Genomic DNA, 17,688 nt, shown 5'->3' with positions numbered 1-17,688 from the left:
TTTCTTTGATTTTTTATTTTACTTTTAATTTTTTCATATGATTATAAGCACCTGTTAATGTTATATTATTTTATTTATTTTAGAGAGAGAGAGAGTATGCGCGAGTGAGAAGGGTGAGGGGTGGAGGGAGAGGGAGAGAAATCCTCAAGCAGACTCCCCACTGAGCATGGAGCCCAATGCTGAGCTCTATCCCAGGACCGTGAGCTCATGACCTGAGCAAGAATCAAGAGTCAGCCACCTGGCTGACTGAGCCACCCAGGCGCCCCAATGTTATACTATTTTAAAAGAAACAGTTACTTTTGACTATAAGTTAAATAAAATAATTCAAACTAATTTAATAAGGATATTCATCATCTCACATAAGAAGCTTAGAAGTCATAAGATTCCCGGCTGATATTTTCAGTAGCTCAGTGCTGTCATCAAGAGCACAGGTTTTTAAAATCTCTCTGTTATCATTTAATCTGTCAACTTCTTGACTTGGGCCCTCAATGTCTGAAGTTTGTTGACATAGTAAGTGAATCATTTTCTTTTGTTCAGATCTTGTGAAAGAGCTGAAGAAACTGCTCCTCCAATCATGGACAATAATTGAGCAGACTTAGTTCCTTTTGCCCAATTCTGAATGATTAATGTCACCAGGGCAATGCCACACATTTATTGGCTTAGATGAATCAGGTTCTGGTGTCCAGATCAGCTTTCTTTCAGTCATATGGTGGAGAAGTGGATATATGAACAAAAATGGAGTGCTGTAACAGTAAAGAAAGGGGTGAGAGATACATACTAGAGAGGCAACTGAAATTGTATCTCCCTTTATTGGCACATATTAGAATTTGTAAAAAGAAATAAAAGATAGAAAGACTGATAAAGAAAAGAAAGAATGAAAGAAAAAAAGAAAGAAAGAAAGAAGAAAAAGAAAGAAGAAAGAAAGGAAGGAAGGAAGGAAGGAAGAAAGGAAGGAAGAAAGAAAGAAAGAAAGAAAGAAAGAAAGAAAGAAAGAAAGAAAGAAAGAAAGAAAGAAAGAAAGAAAGAAAGAAAAGAAAGAAAGGAAGGAAGGAAGGAAGGAAGGAAGGAAGGAAGGAAGGAAGGAAGGAAGAAAGGAAAGAAAGAAAAAGAAAGAAAGAAAGAAAGAAAGAAAGAAAGAAAGAAAGAAAGAAAGAAAGAGAAAGAAAGAAAAGAAAGAAAAAAGAAAGAAAGAAAGAAAGAAAGAAAGAAAGAAAGAAAGAAAGAAAGAAAAAGAAAGAAAGAAAAGAAAGAAAAGAAAAGAAAGAAAGGAAGGAAGAAAAAGAAAGAAAGAAAAAAGAGAAAGAAAGAAAAAGGAGGGAGGGAGGGAAGGAAGGAAGAAGTAAAATATGGTAAAATATCTAATCAAGCAGAGTAATGAGTGCCTTATACACATTTTGACTTTTCATAATTTATATATTAAAAGAAAACACAAATTTTATCCCCATCTAAGTGATAAATATCAAGTTTATTTCTTAGATTAACAAACTCATTCTGGGTAAACAATAAAAATAACATTTTCAAATATACAGACCTGCTCTGTATGCTACACATTTAATTCAACCTAGATATCTATGCAGAAATAATAAAGTGGAATATTGAAATGAGCATCCGTTTGGTTCAACATGGTACAAATAAACTAATTAAATGCACTAAACCTACTTTCACAGCTGTACATGATAAAATTGATACTTCTGCAAAGATTATAAGCTTGTATTCACTTGTCCCTAATCCACAAAGGACAGATATTCTGACTTTACAAAATTAATACAATAGACAAGTGGTAGTATTTACAGTGCATTCACAGTGCAGCTACACATTAAAACCTCAAGAATTAATCCCGCAGAGAGTACCAGAAGTCCAAACAGTGTACTTCAATATTCTAGTGTACTATACAGTTAAGGACTTCCTCTATATTTAATAATATTGATTCCTGAACATATAAGTGTTGAAAGATATGCATAAAAATAGCCCTTTTATAACATTTGCATAGTTTCTTGTGGGAGTGGTTAGATTAATTATTTGTGCGATGTAATAGCTCTAAGTTCTTTCTGTCATTGAGAAACTTGACTGTTGATATGAATAGTTGTCACTTTTTCCACTTGTATATGTGTATCAAATGAAGGAGTACTATTATCAAAGACAACTTTGATTCTAGCGAGATCAATACATCTTGGGTTTTCTTACAACTGATGCAGAAAGAAAAAAGCAAATATTAATTTTGCCTCTGTCCTCAGGAGTCTCTCCCTGTAAACTCAGATTCTAACCAGATTTCTCAAGGAAACAGTTACAGCAGTCCCCTAGATTTGGATATACTCTCAGAGCGTCTAACTCTCTAGGTCTTTCAAGTAACAGATAGGTATATTCTGACTCTGTTTCTACTTCATACTTTAGCATTAATGAAAAAAAAAGAGGGAATGCTTTCATTTGTAAGGGTACCTAATGCAAAGGAATTTTACTTCTTTAGGTATCACTGAGGAGTGCTGTTTACTTGCTCAGTCTAATCCGGTCATGAGGGTGGTGAGCCATTCTACGGTGCCTCTTCTGACATGTAAAGGGCTTCTCTCAACTTGGTTGCATAAGGAATGAAACAGCAACAACAAATTTAAGGATTGGTCTGTTATTTTTCAATGAACTGATTTTCATCTTATGTCACAAAGGCATAAATATATACAGAAAACTACAACTATTATATCCATACTCTCCACATAATTTTAATAAATCTAAACAAGAAAAAGAATAAATAGGCCCTGTCAAGTTCTAGGAAATCACCTTAATATATAGTAATAAACATTTTCATAAGTATTCTAGTGAAAGGAGTTAATATAGTATACAACATATCTTTAGGCATTAAGTTAATCTCAGTGAACTAACTACATTTCTTTCCCTAATATGATTTCAGGTCTTTTTCAATAGTTCCTGTTGTCCTTATGGAGTTATAAGGCAAAGAACGTTATTCAACAACACAATTAAGAATAGAAATGTGAGATGAATTAATCCAAACAATATTAAGGGGTGCTAATTTAAAGTAAGCAGTATTTCTTACAAAAGAGGATTTTGTGGATCATAACAAGGAGCTTAAGATATGATGTTCCTTTCAAAGAATTGAATAGGTCACTGTGAGTAGACAAGGCATTCATAAACGAAGCATATGAACAGCAATGTTTGTCAGGATTCGATTACATGCAAAATAACTGATTCCAATTGTAGATGCTATAGAAAGTCAAAGAGATTATCAATGAGAAAATATTATCAGAAAAATTGGAAAGCTTTTCTTAACGAGGCAGAATTATTTAAGACTAACAGCTGTGATACAGACTGTAAGGTTCCCTTTACTCCTCAGTAGTAGCATTACACAAATTCTTAGAACACATTATCACCCAGAATAAAAGAATACATTTCCCAGCCTCTGCTTCAGCAAGATGTGGTCATGTGACTAGGTTCTGGCCAATCAGATATAAGATGAAGCTGAAGATTATAGAACTTCCATGAAGGTTGCTTTTTATAAAGACATAATTTTTCTGGAAGAGACTCCCTTTTTGCTTTTTGTTTTCTCCCTCTTTGGGCCTGAAATTCAAATGGGATGGTACTACGACTGTGTCATCATCCTAGGAGCAGAAAGTTAGAATCAAAGGATTCTTTTGTATTGAAAGAAGTCAAGTCCCAACTTGTTTGTATTACTGTCATTTTTTAAAGTATGCAGCCAAATCTAAACCAACTAATATAATAGATAGGGAAGGTAGGTGTCCCTGACTGGGGCACAAAAAAGAAGTTTTCTTTGTATTGGCTGCCTTGGAGAACATATTAAAGAGACCATATCTGCTCTCAGGAATTCTACCCTAAAGAAGAGAAATATGCTGAGTAAACATATTGCTTCTTGTCTTGATATCTTTTCCTAAATTGATCTTGAAGGTGCAATAACTTGTATTGACTTGGGTTCTTTTTGAATGACAAGCTAGAGACCAATCTCACATATGTCAGTTTTGCTCTGAAGCAGAGATCACGTGGTCTTAAAGAATTTTCATCATTATATACTTTGTCCCAAGTATGTTCCAAAAACGTCAACAAATACTTTTGCATTGGATTTTACTTAATAAAAGAGAGGCATATAGAAAACAGAAACAGACAGGGAAAAAATTCACATAGTCAAAGCATTTAACCAATAGAAATGGCAAAACATTCTTTTAAAAGATTAATAAGGCAAAAGCATATTTTAAAACAATTAGAGTAATCTTTCAGCCACTTAGGTAGGGAATTTAAACAAACAAGAAAATTTAGTAATTCTCAGGATTAGTTTATTTTATATTTTTTAAATTTGCTTCTTGCGATACATGTTCCTTAAATGTTTAAGAGCCAGAATTACCAAAATATATATGTGAAATATTTTACAGTATCTTCACAGTAATGCCTAGGTTCAAATACTATGCATAACTTCAGCAATTGCCAAAGGTGTTCTCCTGTTTTGCTTTGCCTTCTTCTGTAACATATTTATATTATACATATATAAATATTACAAGTACATGTTTGCAAAATCTTCTGTGATAAAAAGGAATAAAAAATAATTGCACATTTATAAATACAAAATAAGCATGGAATATCACACACTCCACAAGTGGCAGAAACACAAAGTTCAAAGGCACTGATAAAACCAGAAAAGGAATTTAATAAATTGGCAACATATTTTGTCTCCCTTAAGTTTTATAAATTCCTTTCTGCATATCTGGAAAGAAAAAGTGCAGAAGGGTTTTCAAGGATCATCTTGCAATCCTTTCCAAATGTCACTTGCCTTCTTGCTTAGAATAAAGCTTCAGTTCAAAATTAACATAGCCCCCTTGCTTAGGTTTAATTTGGATACCTTCATTCTTAAGGAGCCAGACATTTTATACAAACAGTTAAGAGTCCTGTATGGCAAGCAGTTGGCAGAGGGGATCCCTCTCCCTAGAGTTTTGAGTACGAGGGTCTATCAATGTCAAATCTAATTGCTCTCAGTGTTTTCCACGATTGATGGAGTTGAAGCCAACAAGTCCATAACATATCTCATCATTACAGCTTTCTCACTGTGGGGCTGATTGGTGCACCTGCCTGTGTCTGACCAAGGGCCAGTCAGATTTGTTTTTTTGTCTCTCTTCTGCTCTTACAGAGTAGAGCTACCTCCTACTCTGAACATCGATTCACCTATCATTTAAATGGATTCATTACTAAATTCATAAATGAACCAATATAACTAATTTTAAATACAAAAAGGCAAAAGAAAAACTGATCTTAAACTATAAAATGGGCATACGATTAAACAAGATGGGAATAACAACAAACTAGACGTAAACTATAAGACAGGCATCAACTTAGATGCAACAGCCCATCATGGAGAGATAGTTAAAGAATACACCGAGAAAAATCACAGCTCTAATGGCTGCAGAATCCAAGGGTCATCCATTTACAGTCTTAGAAGTTCATGAAGATAATTTGTGCAACATCAAAAAATATATATATATAGTTACTAAGCTCATTCTGTGTTTTGGTGCTAAGCTAGTTCAGATATGGCAACCCCTTTGAAAGGGAACTATTTGAGAGGAGTTCACTGATATGAGTTTATGGGCATAGTTACAGAGGTCATTTTCTCTTAGTAGAGAAATAATTACCTAATTGCCTATCAGGACAATATCTTAGAATGCTCAGATGAGTCGTAGTATGGTAAGTGCAAGCACAAATATGTGTGCATGTGTCTGTATGTGTGTGTAGTATGTAGAAAACTACAAAATCAGCATTTTCTCTTAAGACCTGGCAACACATAATTAATAATTTCATAAACCTGATTTATTAGTCTCAAATATCTGTAAATACCATGTTTTCCTATAAATATAAAATACAGCAATTTAGTGGACAACCCAAAATCATTTTCAGCATAAAAATTCACGTTGAAAAAACAAAATTCAGGATGACATAGCCTTACAATTTTTTTTTTGGCTTACAATCTTTATTTTAACATCAACAATTAATCAACAGAACTTATCATGGTCAATTGGCTTTCCATCCCAATGACCATTATATAGGATGGCAGTATGTTTCCTCTTAGAGACTGTGCCAATTTCACTGTGGAACAGATGGCAACTCAACTGGGTTTAGGTGGGTAGTCTAGATAATACCATATTAACTGACATCTTCCAGCAGGAATCAATTTCATTGGACACTGGTGCCACCTTGACACATCACAAGGCTATTTGCTGTTTGCCATCAGACCTGTTGCCCCTGTCACATGAAAACAGAGAATCTTGGGCGGTCATTGAGATATTTCAAGAGTGCACTCCTGGAGATCTATTACAAAGACAGCCAGCTGCCAGGTGAATTTCTGCCCTTTAACTCTTCAAACAGAGAAGGGAGTGTGGTTCTAGTCCACATTCGGAAAGAACTATTGGTCTAACAGATTAGAATGCACCTTCTCTGTAGTATCAAACACACAATCCACAACTTTTGGTCTGGCTGAAAAAAAAACCAGTGATATTATATTCCTTGTATCCCCTGCAATATCGCTGCCTAGAATAATTGAAAAACAGCACTTTCACAGGAAAGTAATAAAAATACTAATAATGTATAAAATCCCTCATCAGTATTATACTCTTACTAAATGAAAATATCTGACACCCTATTTAGTCTAAACCCAGGTCAAATCTGGCATGAATTGGTACATCCTTAGCATGAGCTTGGAGCAGAAATCATTTCCTCTCCTACTTTCCTGGAGCTCTGACTTCTATTTGACTTTAGCTCAGCGCTTCCATTTTTATACCAGAACATGAACCCTCACTGGTGTTCAGTTCCTCTGAATTGAAATAATGTCTCAGCTAACGAGCAGCTTCCAGGAGGGATCATGTAACTGGCAGAGCCACGACAGAAACAACACTGTGCTCTGCCAACGTTCCTATTTCCTCTGCCCTGGGTAGCTTTCTTGTTGTGCATGTTTATGAGCCTGAATCTTCTTGTCTAAAGATTACAATACAAAGGAAACAGATCTCTGCCTCTGAAATGAGAGCTAAAGCTTTAAAATGTGGTGCCTTTGATAGCAAGAATTGTAGTTGGGCAATTTACATCTTAGAGAGATAGTTCCCACCATTTCGCCAGATTGTAATCAGTTTTAAGACAGTCTCTATTTCACCAGCTGAAATACGCAGATTACTTTTCAACAGCATCTTTTGGAAATTAGTTCAATGCCTATCTCACTATTTTTTGAAGGAAATAAGCAAGAGTTTCCCTGTTTTCTATGCTTCATTTTTTTGATACATCATTAAGAAATTATTGTGAATTGGAGCTTTATTATCTTTAGTCCAGCATGCCTAAGTTCATATCACAAATAGTCAACTTTTTTTTTTTTTTAAAGAATGAAACATTCTCTGTTGGCATCTTTGTCCATGGGTTTAGCTTTAAAATCCATCTCACATACACCTGCTTTCCCAGGGGAGCAGCCAAAATATTTTGTTCAAAGCTCAGTTCTAGAGAGCATTGTCTGGTGGCTAGGGCGAATGACAAGAAGTGATGGTAAACAAACTCTCAGTGGGTCTGTATCTAACCCAGCATTGCTTGGTGAACCCAGGCAATATGGGCCATGTGTCTGCGGTTTGGTAATATCCCACTAAAATCTGTCTGTCTGCATGAACAGGGCAGAGAAAGGATGCACTCCCGAAAGAAAGATGGTTATTTTGGTTTATGAGTTAACTGAAACACCTCCACCTTACCTTCTACCCTCAATCAAGATTTATTTCTTTGCTTCTTTTTTTGCCTAGGGTGGAAGTTAAGAAGACTACTCAAGGCAGACAGGTGCAGACACTGCGCTACATATCCTGTCTATACGGCCTTATTTCATTCCCACCACAACCTTTTGAAATAAGCATTATTAGCTCAGTTTTATAGTTCAGAGAGCAGAGGCCGAGGGAGTTCAATTAACTCCTCAAGACTCACAACTTACAAGTGAGAGCGAAGAGTCAAGTTTTGAACCCAGGTCTACATGACTTCGGAAGCCATGCTTTTTTCCACTATCAGTGATGGCAAAGCAGTTTTTCAACTCTTTATACCAACTCCAACTGATTGGCAGTGGTTCTCTGGAAATTTGTCCTTAGAAAGATTCTGAGGTCAAGTTAAGACCTAGGAGAGAAAGGTACTGGTATCTGTTAGTCTTACCTGAGAAAGTTGGGGAGGGAGGAGCTTCATCACAGGTGCTGTGTACTTGACATGAAACCAGTTGGCCTCCAGTACCAGGCCCGTGCTTTGATCTACAAGTTGGAAAACAGGTTTTTGTATGTCTTCATGTTGCCACTCAGAGTTGGAGTGACATCATGGTGGGCCCTGCTATGATGCCTTCTTTGAAAACAGAAATCTGTTGCAATGAGATTGATATTTAAGGAACAGTTTGAGCATGATGCACATTTCATGGTTGCTTATGTGCAATTTCATTAGTGAGAAAACCTACATAACAGTGGAAAACCACACCATTCTGAACCAAGACGCATAGGGAGGTACAAAATGCACATGTGCGCACACATCACATATCTACCAGTTATCTCAGCTGTGTTGTGAGTCACACTTCTCCATAGCTGGCACAACAACTCTGGCAGATATCAGATCCTTCTCGCTTCACCACTGCACTAACCCTCAGGCTATAATTCTGAGGCCCCCTCCCAAGTAAACTTCAGGTTTCTGTCAAGTTTCATATTGAATTATTTATCTATTTTCTAATTACTTAGAAAGTGTACAACTATGTTACCATCTTTATCCACTTCCTATCTTTTTCTGATTTGTCACTGAAGTGTTTAAGTGTTTGTGCCTCTATCCCATTTTCCCCATAAGTCTGTCATCTTGATTGTATGTGACAGGTTGGCTAAACCACTCTACGACATTGCTGCCTTGGCATCCATTTTATGTGGCTGAGTGGCCCACAGGGACCTTGAACTGACACTAGCCCCTCCTGCAAGCTCATGCCCTAGATAACAGCCCACAAAGACACACACACACACACACACACACACACACACACACACACACACACCCCTATGTTTTTGATGTAACTTCCACAACTGCCCCTGTGATAAGCACTCTCCCCACCCCCCCCCCCGGGGTCTTCCCCCTTGTGCACCTCTTAGCTAAGATTCCTGCAAAATTTACTAAAATCCCACTCTTTCTGGTTTGAATTGACCAATCTGGCCTTAGCCCAGAACCCCAAGTTCCTCTGCCTGCAGACCTGATAAGGGCACGTGCCCCAGACCCTGCCACTCTCTCTGCCTGCACCCTGCCTTGACTTCCCCAGGTGGCCGCTCAAGGTGTGCTATGAAACCTCCTCTTGGACCTGTGAATAATCACTCTTTCAGTTCCTCTGTGGTCTTTTGTTGAACTACAGCTCACCCTCTGATACCCCTGAGCTCTACTTAACAAATGTTATTTTAACAAAGTCACAACAGAGTGAATTTGTAGAGTGATTTTTAGGAACACTTGTGTCTCATTATAGCAGCACTTACTGTACCTGAAATAGTCAGATTAGACTTTGATAAACAGGCATTAAAAAAAAAATACACCTGGGAAGAATCTAATTGATTCAGTGGCAAACCGAAGGTAGGGCTGCAGGAACACTCACCCCTGTGGACAGGCAATGCAGGGATGCAAATCACTCTGCTTTTTCTTATCGCCATGCTCCAGTAATCCTAAACGATGTTAGTGGTAAATTACTCCTCCATGAAAAAAACTTGTGATGGTCTAAAATTTAAACAATTGCTGCAGTTACTGTTGCGCTTCATTAATGCACAAAGAAGTTTAACATTAGCACATTTTTATGGCACAAACTTTAATGAATATTGTTTTCTACATCAAAGTTATTTCAGGCAACTTCCAATATGCAATTGGCCCGGACCCATGTGGGCTCAACTATACAAATTGTTGTCAAGAATAAATTCATAACAGTGCAGAATTTTTCAAGCTCACTTTTGGGACAGTTCATTTCTCTAATGCCTGTGAAAAACCCTATGTTTAATAAATCAGGTTAGGAATAACCATATTCTTGTGTTTAATTTGTTAGAAATAAATGAATAGAACACAGTGATTGTAAAGACCAAAAAACAAAACAAAACAAACAAAAAAAGCAGAACTTGAGTTTCTTCAACTCAGTCAGCCCATGTGAGTATTTGGAGTTGCATGTGTGTCTGTGAGTGTGTGTGTGTGTGTGTGTGTGTGTGTGTATAAAATGTAAAAGTGAAACAGAGGGCAAACTATAAGACATTTGATTGGCATGTTAGGCAAAATAATGATCCCCACCCACCCAAAGGTGTCCCTGAATGTGTGAATATGTTGCCTTACTCCGCAGAAAGGAATTGCAGAGGTGATAAAATTGAGGATGCTGGGATGGTGAGATCACGGTGGATGATCAGGGCAATGTGATCGCAACAGTCGGTGTAAGTGAAAGAGGGAGGCAGGAGAGTGAGAAGAGATGAGACAAGGGAAGGGGAGTTTGGAGTAATGTGATGGTTGGATTGAAGAAGGAAGAGAGGCAACCTTTAGAAACAGGAAAAGATAAGGAGAGAGAGTCTCCTCTTGAGCCTCTGGAAGGAACACAGTCCCTGCCTTCAGCTTGATTTTAGTCCCACGAGACCCACCTCATACCTCTGACCTGCAGAATTGGAAGGCGATAAATTTGTGTTGTTTTAACTCACTGAGTTTGCAGTACTTTGTTACAGGAGCTATAGGAAATGAATGCACTTGGTTAAGTGCAATTTCAGTGCACACGTAAAGTATTTTTTTTTTAGATTTACTTTTTTATTTTAGAGAGAGAGCAGTGGGGAGGAACAAAGGGGGAGGGAGAGGAAGAATCTCAAACAGACTCCAAGCTGAGCACGGAGCCCAACACAAGGCTCGATCCCACAACCCTGAGCTCATGACCTGAGCAGAAACCAAGAGTTGGGTGCTAAACGGACGGAGCCACCCAGGCGCCCTACATGAAATATTTTAATAAATTTTAGTAGCTTTAAAATTGAAAGTAATTCCCTGTTTAAATTGTTTTTATTAATAAAGAACAATCAACAAAATCATTATCATTAGTTATTACATAATTATTACTCAAGATAATTTTGTCACAAAGAGAGGGATGTTAAAAAAACAAAAGATGTCAAGTGTGCCCGGTACATCACAGCGCTGGTGCTAAAATTCACAAATTCTGTTACCTCTTCCCCATCCTATCCCATTTATGTGGTGTCTGGTCTGATTTAATGTTCAACCTCCATAACCCTAGATGACTGGTTAAACAGTTGTTTAAAAATTTGTATCAACATGTTTATACTGCAGGAGAAAGGGAAAAGAGCAATTGCTTCCATGACATGAACAGTCAGTGTTACTTCTTTGAGGGCAGAGACCACACTTTATTCATTATTCCTCCCAACATCTAACACAGTGTCTGGCATATAATAGAATAATCAAGATTCGACTAATAATGAACGATAAAGAGAAGGTCTGTATATTGAATGTCCCTACTCCTCAGATATCCCCTGTATAACTCCTACGGGTCTATTAACATTCTGCTTCAAAGCCACATGTTTACCAGAATTTTACTAGGCGCCCTTCGCCCAGAACTAAGTTCTTTCTTCCCTAAGTTCTCATGGCCTATTTATATCACTGTGGAGCTCTTGTCATGGCCTGCCACACAGTAAATCTAATTATATATGATTTTCTTCCCTCTGCTAAGTTACAAGCTCTTAATGGTTAAGAGCATACAGCTTATTCATAACTGTGGTCACCAGAGAACCTACAGAATAATATCCGTATGTTACATGATCATAAATCATTGTTCAATTTAAGTTGAAAACACTGTCTCCTCATTACCTATTTCACTTCTATCAATTCATGTTTGTAAAGGCATGAGAATGTCAAACATCTTTACATATACTTTAAGACCTGTACATGTAAGATCATACCTTTACCTCATTACCTTTACTTATTTTATACTATAATGCATCAAATGAAGAAATTTCCTACAGGAAACTGATTCTTTGAGATTTCGATATATATTACATGCACCTGTTCATGACCCTGGCTATAGATGAGTTATTTTTTCCTTCCCTTATCAAAACTGAACAGTTTAAATGGGTATCCTTGATGTAAATGCATTTTCATACATTCTCAAAACATTTTCCTTCCTCCTTTTTATCTCTCTCGCTCCTCACCTTACCCCTACCCACATTATATTACCACATGTCCTATCATTTTCTCCAGCTAAGTGACCTATTGAGATTTATGGAGACTAAATGGTAATGCCTTTAATAAAAGATTTGATGTGAAACTGCCTTTGCATTTTAAGAGTATGTCTCCCACAGTCCTTCCTGGACACTAGAATAATCTGGGCATCAAATTTACAAAGGAGGCGGACAGCTGGAATTCCAGACACATTGTCTGCATCATCCCCCTCCTGCTTTCAAGACACCCCAAACTCAAAGCCAATCACACTACTACCTCTGGTGCTGCTAAGATAATTACACCAAAAGGACCCAGGGAACCGCAGCTTTTCCAGAGGCTGATGCAGAAACATCAGCTGAACGACTGTCACAAAGAATAGTAGGCAGCTCGACTCTCTAACACTTCTGTCGCAAATAATCCACGTGGCAGGATCTTAGATAAACCAAGCCCACGATGCTTCACACGTAAGTGCTAAGTTTATAGGGAATAGTAAAGGGGTTTTTAAAGCTAACATGAAAAGAATATTTGAGAAAAATGAATTTGACTGGAGGATACGGGTAAGGAGAAAAAGTTTTCTCTAAGATGAAGCTACTCTGAAGAGAGAAAAATAATCTCAATGAAGTGTACAGAACAGATCGCTAACAAGTACAAAACCTATACATATATCTTGTCACAAAATGTGTTTTGAATACACACAGTGGTTAAGGGTATGGTTTCACAGACTATAAGGATTCACATATTTCAGATGACATTTGTAGATTTTCTAACAAAACATGAGAGATAAGATATGTTGAGACTTGAATTGTCTGGGAGGAAAACACCTCCACATCTCTCTCCAGTGATCAGAGTGGGAAAGGAAGGAGTAACTTTTGGAGATAATGAAAGAAAGGATGCTTTTAAAATATAGACTGTATGCTGGAGCCAGCTTATACCGATTTATAAGTATTAAGGAAATTATGTGACTATATGGAATTCTGTTAAACTGTTGGTAGCTTCATATTGTCCACAGTGGAGGTGTTTACAAACACAGAAATTATTTATAAATAATTATTTAGCACACATTAATTTATGAAGCAGTATCTAGCCTAGTGTGGGTTATTTTATGTACTTGTTTTGTAATTGTGCTCACATTGTTGCGTGAGACTATGTTTTATCTCTTCAGCTAGTTTCTAAGTCCTCATAGTCAAGAACTGTATTTTCTGTTTTCTGTGTCTGTCTAAAAGACCGGAGTGCACTACTAGCTGTAAGATTACAATGAATACTTAAGTGATGTCAGGTAATTATAGTTACATATTTCTGAAAAACAGTTACTAATATTCTCAGGAGGAAAACAGATATAATAGTTTTGTGCCCCTTTACGTGAAGCAAGCACTTAGTTTCAAAAGCATTAATGTTAAGAAAACTGTCCCTTATTCTTGTATTAGGTATAATCATACAAATGTATGCTTTTTGCTACATAGCATCCTCATTTTACTAGGCTATTCCCTTGAAACAAGGCTGATAGTTTGTCTTTTTGACAATGCTCTATGCCAATCATCAAGGATGCTGCTTTGCAGTATTTATCCATAAATGTTTCTTGAATGACATATTCGCTCTCTTAATAGTCACGGCAAGAGCAAAAGACCAAATGTCTAAGTTTCTAAGTTTACAGGGGCCAGTTTTTGTGTTCTCAATTTTAGTTTCTAGTTGCTTACTATTAGGTCAGAAAAATGGCAATGATATTTGTAATATAGTTTTGTATTTAGCAAGCTCTCTTTTTAGCTTTAGTAACTTGTTGGTTCTGTTGAGCTTTCTTTTAGATAACCATATCATCTGAAAATAAGAAATATTTTTAAGGTCATACAAATAAATATGGATGGATCATATAAATAAATACAAATATGGATCTCCAAACTGGTATTGTACAGATGCCATGATAAAGGATACTTTATTGCTTCTGATCTTGAAAAATGTCTCTAGTCTGGTGTTTGCTTAAAATGCTTTAGTAAATACTCTTTATCAGATGAAATGTCCCTTTAGTTTATGATTTTCTGATCCTTACTATTATAAAATTGACTTTGAGCTTTATCACTTATGGAGTTGATCATATGATTTTAACTAATTAGGCTATTTATGTGTCCAATTACATTAATACATTTTCTGACGATGAACCATCTCTGCATTCCAGAATGAAATCCTACTTGCTCATGATATACCAATTTTTAATATAATGCTGTGGTCATTTTTCCAATAATTCACTTAGAAGTTAAGTGCTTGTAATTCGAGAATAGTCCTATAATTTTGTTTTCTTACATAGACTGATCAGACTTCATCATCTTCCTTCTCAGTGCCAAACCCTCCATCGTCTTTGCTAATAAAACTCCAGTTTGTTAAAGGTAGTGATCTTCCTAGCAGTTTAAGGATCTTGTTTAGTCTAAGCCAGCAGTTTTGAAACCTTTTTTCTCAAGCCTTATTACACTTTCAAAAGTTTTAAGGACACCAAAGAGCTTTTGTGTTGGTTGAATCGATTGATAGTCACTGTATTAGAAATTAAAAACTGAGACATTTAAAACATAAAAATGCATGAGCATACATACATCCCATAGCCACCAGATCATTAACCTTATAATTATCACATGTCATGTAGTCTCTGGGAAACTCCACTGTACACTTGAGGAAAAAATGAGAGCAAAGGAGGTAAATAACATTTTAGTATTGTTCTGAAAACAGTGTTGACCTTTCAGATCCCCTAAAAGGGACATGTTCCCAGATCATACTTTGAGGACCGTTGATCAGAGGAAATCAAAATCGTCATATTCTTCAGGTCCCTAATCTCTTTCTGGGCGGCTGTGCCCCGTGATCGGATTTTGGCCAATAGTATTGAAGCGGAAGTCACCTGAGGAGCTTCCTGGGAGAACTCTTACTTGAGTGATAAAGAAGAGGAATGTCCCTGGCTCTCCATTTCTCCCTTTTCATTGACCTGAAGGGGTTATGATACGTAGAGTTGGCAAGTGAACTCTTTACATCCCCACCAGCTACATATGATGATTCTAATTTCTCCACATCCTACCAACACTTGCAATTTTCTGCCCTTTTTATTATAACCATGCTAGTGTCTGTGAAGTGGTATCCTGTGATTTCATTTGCATTTTCCTGATGTCTAATCACGTCAAGCATTCTTCAAGTACTTTTTAGCCATTTGTATATCTTCTTTGAAAAAAACATGTCCATTTAGATCCTTTGCCCATTTTTAAATTGTGTCATTTGTCTTTGGTTATTGAGTTTTAAGAGTTTATATATATATATAAATAATATATATATATATATTCTGTCACATGTATGATTTAGTAAATAGATACAGTTACTGCAGAAATTTCCTCCCATGCTGTAGGTTGTCTTTTCACTTTTTTGGTGCTGTACTTTAACATGATAAAAAGGAATAAGTATTTATTGGCCAAATGCATTAACTCTTACATCCATCTAATTATTTCTTTTTTAATATTAAATTAATGCCTTTAAGGTCCATTCATGGTACAAATGACAGGATTTCCTTCTTTCTCATGGCTGAATAATAGTCCTGTGTGTGTGTGTGTGTGTGTGTGTGTGTGTGTGTGTACATTTATGCCTTATTTTCTGACAGACACTTGGTTGTTTCCTTATCTTGGCTATCATGAATAATGCTGAAATAAACACGGGAGTACAGACATCTTTTCAATATCCTGTTTTCATTTCCAACAGCCATGCAAGATCACTCAGTAGTGGGACTGCTGGATCATATAGTAGTTCTATTTGTTTGTTTGTTTGAGGAACTCCATACTGTTTTCCATAGTGGCTAAACCAATGTACATTCCACTAAAACGGCACAAGTGTTCCTTTTTCTCCATTACCTCATCAAAACTTGCTATCTTTTGTCTTCTTGATGATAGCTATTCTAACAGGTGTGAGGTAGTATCTCATTATAGGTCTTCATTTGCATTCCCTGATGCTTAGTGATGTTGAACACCTTTTCATGGACCTGTTGGCCATTTGTGTGTCCTCTTAGGAAAAAAAAATGTCTTTTCAGTTCCTATGCCCATTTTTAATAGGATTGTTTCTTTCTTTGCTATTGAGTTGTATTTCTTCGCTTCAATCTAATTATTTCTTTGTTTCAATTAATACATTCTTCATTTATAAGGTGCTACTTTCTTGTGGGCTTATATTCCTCTGGATATATCAGCTACATTGACTGGTTATTAGTCACATAAGAGAGGAACCAAACATGGCACAGAGATTTTGCCCCTGTGGCGATTTAGGGTGTGGCTACATTACTTGGGACCCATCTCAGGGAAGCGAGTTTCTACTATTACAATCTGCTCAACCACCTCCGATCCACTCCCTTCCCACATGCCACCCTCCTGTGTTTACCCTGTCTCAAGCAAAAATTCCCATCCCTTGATCAACATGATGCTCTTTTAGATTTTATTTTGCTTAAGTTTAAAATCAGTATCACAGCTCTTCTTTGTATTGATATTTTCCAGTATCTCTTTTTTGGTCCCTGGCATTATTCTTTGCCCTGATCTACTTCCCTCATTTAAAGGCACCTAAATGAAGAGTGGGAGAAGAAAATACTTCAGAGCTCACCCACTTACTTGATAAAGATACTATGAGCTCTTCACCTCAGCTGTACCCCAACATCATGCTGATGTGACCCTGTTCACCTCTGGCTAGTTCTGCTGTGATACCATGGTTTTTCTGTCCCATAATAATGCAGATACTGGCAATTATCCCTCCCTCCCCACCCCATGATTGAATATGGAAGAAGGAAATGCACAACTATAAAGCTCTCCCCCAGTTTGAGGCACCTATTTTTGCTCTGACCTGAACTCTCAATGTCCACATTGCAGATGTGACCCTAAATGTCTTCTTTCCCCAGAAGTTTCTTACCATGTGTCTTAGGTTATTGAATTCTTAGTGTCATTCTCTTTTCCATTTCTGGTTTTCAGTTTAAGGAGTAAGCCAGCAGCCATGCTAGATCATCTTGTCAGGAATCAGAAGCATTTTTTCTTAATTATTTATAACTAGAAATTTCCCCATATTTAAAAGAGTCTAACTCTGTATCACTGAGTATCCTTGCCACTTTCCCTAAAGGCTTAATAACATTTAACTAAGATCTAGAAATAACCTTTAAAATACTGTTTATAAAGATGTCACCAGGGATTCACTGAACACCTCCAACTTAAAATACTTTTATTAATAATGTAGGAAAGAGAGTGAGCACGGAAAAGAAAACAAAGTGTAGAGAGATAGAATAATCTTTTTTCAAAGACATATTGTGGACAAAATTCTAACTAAAGGTAATATTTTAGGGGCAAAGAAAAATTGGAGAAGTAAGGACAATAGGGCATAAGAGAATTTTAGACAGGTTGCCCTTTCAAACTGTCCTTCAGATATTAAATTTTCCCTACTTTGTTTATGTAGAGTTCTAGCTCTGTTACTGTATTTCGACCAAGCTAGACGATTATGTCATCTAAAAAAAAA

The sequence above is a fragment of the Eumetopias jubatus genome, unplaced genomic scaffold (assembly GCF_037043125.1).
Source record: "Eumetopias jubatus isolate StellerSeaLion01/CBP00866 unplaced genomic scaffold, mEumJub1_p1.0 scaffold_2, whole genome shotgun sequence".
Taxonomy (NCBI): Eukaryota; Metazoa; Chordata; class Mammalia; order Carnivora; family Otariidae; genus Eumetopias; species Eumetopias jubatus.
Note: the sequence above shows the minus strand (reverse complement) of the source record.